Source organism: Apium graveolens, chromosome 11, assembly GCF_009905375.1.
Source record: "Apium graveolens cultivar Ventura chromosome 11, ASM990537v1, whole genome shotgun sequence".
In the NCBI taxonomy this organism is placed as follows: Eukaryota; Viridiplantae; Streptophyta; class Magnoliopsida; order Apiales; family Apiaceae; genus Apium; species Apium graveolens.
In genome coordinates this window covers 133,444,508-133,449,279 of record NC_133657.1, presented here as the reverse complement: position 1 = coordinate 133,449,279, position 4,772 = coordinate 133,444,508, and the positions used below count along the sequence as shown (strand labels likewise).

The 4,772-nt window shown below is 34.0% G+C and overlaps 1 long non-coding RNA gene across 2 annotated transcripts; it reads left to right on the top strand.

The window, feature by feature from the left end:
• Positions 1–1,461: 1,461 nt before the first annotated feature.
• Positions 1,462–3,445, top strand: LOC141698248 (uncharacterized). 2 transcript variants are annotated; one of them, XR_012565019.1, is made up of 5 exons: positions 1,462–1,805; positions 2,013–2,127; positions 2,201–2,367; positions 2,468–2,537; positions 2,672–3,445. It is a non-coding gene; the product is annotated as an uncharacterized LOC141698248 (long non-coding RNA). The 2 variants fall into 2 exon arrangements; XR_012565018.1 differs by having other exon boundaries at positions 2,013–2,367.
• The last annotated feature ends 1,327 nt before the right edge of the window (positions 3,446–4,772 follow it).

Genomic DNA, 4,772 nt, shown 5'->3' with positions numbered 1-4,772 from the left:
AATACACTATACCACAACATCAATCTATTTCAGAATAAGAAACCCCCAAATTTCAATTAAGAACATTCATACGGGTTATAAACCCTAATTTTAAAATTCGAAAATCAAACTCAAATTTGAACATGTTATTGAACTCCAAGTCAGACGTATAATATATCAAAATCATCAGGAAAACAAGCTCTACAACATGCAATCATCAAATCATACAAACAATCATCCGAACAAAAATTCATATTTTTAATAAATTTAATTCGAAAATAAATAAATTTCCAGAAAATAAACCTTTGATTATGCAGTGAAACAAAGCTCGAAATCTGATAGAACACTTCAAATCCTTCGTTTTGGTTACTCAAGCTTTGAAAACAGAGATCGGTAACGCCTTCGTTTTGCTGTTTGATTCTCAGAATAGTTTATGTAATTAGGGTTTTTCTCTGAAAATTATAGAATTAACTATCTGTAAATGATTTTGATACGAAATAAAATACGGAAAAAGGCTATTTATATTTGCGGAATATCAGTATCCCGTTGGATCATTCCGGATATAAAACGGTACATTTATTTGTAAAAACTTATCCAAACGGTATCGGTTTTCGGGATAATTATCCAAATCAGTACAATTTTTACTGCGGTCTTGGTCTCAGCGCCTGGTTATACGTATTACGAAGTGATAATTGTGACAGTTTAATAAAAGCTCCCGTTTATCGAAAATACGGGTTTTATTGATTTACCGAAACGAATATTGTATCGAAAATGTTGCGCCGGGACCCGCGCAGGACAAACCGTACGCCGGATCGAAAAAGTCGAAACATGGAATATGCTCGGAATATTACAATTAGGTTAGGAAGGAGTTCTCGGAAGAGTTTCGGGTTCCAAAAACGTAACAACGGTTGACGTCGGTTGGTTCCCGTTTTTATAAAATAGATTTTAAATACTCGGAAAAAGATTTTATAAATTTCATATGATCCTTATAAATCCATATATCAACATAAAAATAATTAGGAAGATATGACAATTATCTATGTTTTATTCTGGACATATAAAAATTAAAATACTCAATTAATATTATTTTTGAATATCCAAGTACATATAACATTTAACAATTAACTCATAGAATAAATACTGAACTCACATAATAATTATTTAATAGCAAAATAATGATATGATATATCGCGGATATTAAACCAATTCTGATGGATACATGAAAGCTAGGGTTTAACGGAGCTGGAAAAATGGCTGAGAGTATTGCCAAAGGCGTTGTTCAATCTGGTCTTTTACCCCTTACTAGCATCTGAATCGCTCATCTCAATTCATCTTCCGCTTTTCAATCCTTATGTGTCACCGTTTTCGATCACAATCATCAAGTCTCCCTATTCTATTCTTATTATTTATGTATATATATATATATATATATATATCAGTTTATGTTTATTCCTATGGTTTCCGAATACCACACTCATTTTGTATACGGATAGATTGATAAATGGTGTGTTATTGTCTTAAATTTATAATCTTTGAAGAAGAATTAACTAGGAGTAGAGTCAATTTAGTTTATACTCAATTTTGTAACTAAGTGAAACTTTAGTACGAATCGTGGTTATTACTTTTTTGATATGATTGGAACTTAGAAGGTCTACTTGGGAAGAAGCAGCGTGGTTGTATTTTGTTTAGTCTCATTTTAGATATTAGAAGCTAACCGTAACATTGTATATGTGTTTATTTCTTTAACATTCGTTTCAATGGGCATCACATTACTCAGGTTGTTCAAGACAATGATGTGGTGATTTTATCTGTCAAGACACAAGTTGGTATTGCCCTGTCCTTCCATATTTAGCTCTTACTACTGTATATGATGAGTCTTTTAAATCAGGCCCCCATCTTTTGTCCTCATTATACCAAAGTACATTTTAAAATAAGTACTAGTGCAAAAGAGTAATCTGTTTCACTATTTCTAATCAGTGGATGAAACTAAAGGCGTATTGTTTAGAGAGCCTAATTGTTTCTTGTTCTCTCAGCCAAATCCCCAACCGCAGCCAAAGCCAAATCCGCAGTCGTAGCCGCAGCCGCAGCAACCAAAGCTAAATCCGCAGCCGCAGCCTACACCAAAACCTACCACACCAGCTGGAACGGGTGTGAAATTTTGTGTAGAAAAACCAGACGCATCTGATGCAGCATTACAAGCTAACATTTACTATGTGTGCAGCAAAGGAGCTGATTGTAAACCCATTCAGGCCGGTGGTGCTTGTTTTGATCCAAATAATTTTATGGCTCTTGCTCAGTTCATCATGAACTCTTACTACCAGACCAATGGACGAAATGCATTCAACTGTGATTTCTCTGGCACTGGTGTCATTACAATCAATGATCCAAGTAAGTAGCTTTAAATTTATTCCTTCGAATGCACATTTTGTGCATTTTCTTTTCTTGTTTTTATCTTCAATATTGATGTAATTTTTTATCTGGGTTTCAGGTTATGGTAATTGTAAGTAGATGACTTGAGGTGCTGGCAAGAAAATTCAAACAATCCAGTTGAACGGGAGGTACCGTATGTTAAAATTTTATTGACTTATCCGTCTTTGGTCTCTAGTAAATTTTGGAAGACAGGGATTCTAAACTAATCCAGACTAAGCCATTTGTGACTTGTTTGGTCCTTCGATCTATATAATTTGTCCAGAATGAATATCAGGGGACACTCATGATTTAAGTAAATCTAGGGTCCACCCTTCTTTGCTGAAAGGATGACATCAACATCCTCCACAAATACTCCTAGATCGGGGAGTTTTGACTTTTCATGGATAGAGCATGATAATCCTTCTGGGCTAGAGGATCTGCAACAGGTATACACGGACTTCTACATTCAGTCACTCGGGCAAGTAGGTAATTGTATTATGTCTGCCTAAAGGTGATATGCATCATGTTAGCTATCTGTTTTGGATTTAGAAGTTATTAATTCTCAAATTTCTTCCAAATGAGTGCTTATAAACCAGGGCACCACTTATAGTTACACTAAAAGGAGATATTTTCTTTTTACTCGTATTAAAATTATGTCTTTGGCCTGCACCACAAAATTTTAGGTAACAATATTATAATACTTTATGGAATTATATATCCTGTAACAATGTGAGCAAATAATATAATGATTTGAACATATGCTTGTTTCAGGCATGCTATTTTCTTTGTTGATAAAAGAATGTTGTTGGGAGATCGGGACCTGACTTCTTGTAGCGCTGCTTTTGTGATGGAAAAGATATACAGAAGCCTAAATCTGCACATTAATACTATACAAACAGATTAGTATTGGTTTTGATAGCGTAAGATGAATGTTTGTTATTATTGACATAATGAGATAAGAGAAGGACGTGTTGACACTAGAACCTAGTTTTTATAGCACTTCGATTCATCTCTTTGTCATAATTTATGAGTTTACATTAACTAATTTAATTTAAGTTGTTACTTTAATTATGTTTAAAATATTTTTTATTAATATTTTGAATTTAAATGTTTGTCTATTTATTATTATATTTATGAAAATTAAAGGATAATTTTTCATGTGGGGCCCATCTGTGGGGGCCCTACATGTGGGCCCCACATGTAGGGCTCACATTTCTGAAAGAAATTATAAGGTCTATTGCAACACACTTAGTATGTTACTACAGTGACCAGAGTATGTTGCTATTGATTTATATTATAACAGGATATGTTGTGTTGCAATAGAATAACTGCTGTGTTGCTATAGATACCTATACTAACTAGCTACGAGTCAACATAGCACTGATGTTGTCTTAGCCCTTTTTGGGCCTTTAGCAATATTTTTTCGGGTCTATAGCAACACAGTTTGGGTGTTTCTTAAAGCAATCTATGACGTAGTGAATGTTCTTGCTGTGAACTATCCAAGCTAACATCAATTATATTTAGACAAAACACAAACCAGGCATAGACACATAATTATCCTTTTCTATCCATAAATTAGGTTAAGAAACTAGTATCTGTGTAACCCCTTACAACTAGTTCCCTATCTTCTCCTTACACAAAAAATAAATCTTTAGTCATCTTTAAGTACTTAAGAATATTCTTGACAACTATCCAGTGACCCTCACCTGGATTAGACTGGTATATGTTCGTCATGCTCAAAGCATACGAAATATCAGGACAAGTACATATCATTGCATACATTATAGATCCAATTGTCGAAGCATATAGAGCTTTTCTAAGACGGCCTTTATCATTTAATGATTTAGGGTAGTTATCCTATGAGATCACTATCTCATGAGACATCGAAACATATCCTTTCTTTGTCTCTTACATCATAAAATACTTTATCAATGTATGTACTCCGACTAGGTTGATTAATCTCTTCAATCTATCTCTATGGATCTTGATCCCTAATATATAGGTAGCATCGCCTAAGTTTTTCATCGAGAAACTATTTCTCAACCAAGTCTTAATAGCCTGTAGAGAAGGTAAGGCATTCCATATCTATTATATGTCATCTACATATAATACTAGGAATGTCACATGGCTCCCACTAACCTTCTTGAAAACACATTCTTTTGTCAAATCTCATAGTCAAAGTAAGCAACTATTGCTAACAAAATCCTGATGGAATTGACCATAGCAACTGGTGAAAAAGTCTCATCATAGTCTATACCATGAATTTGTTTGAAATCTTTTGCCACTAGTCGCACCTTATAGGTTTGTACTTTACCATCCATGTGAGTTTTCTTTTTGAAAACCCACTTGCACCCTATAGGTTTTAACCCTTCTAGTGGATCAAC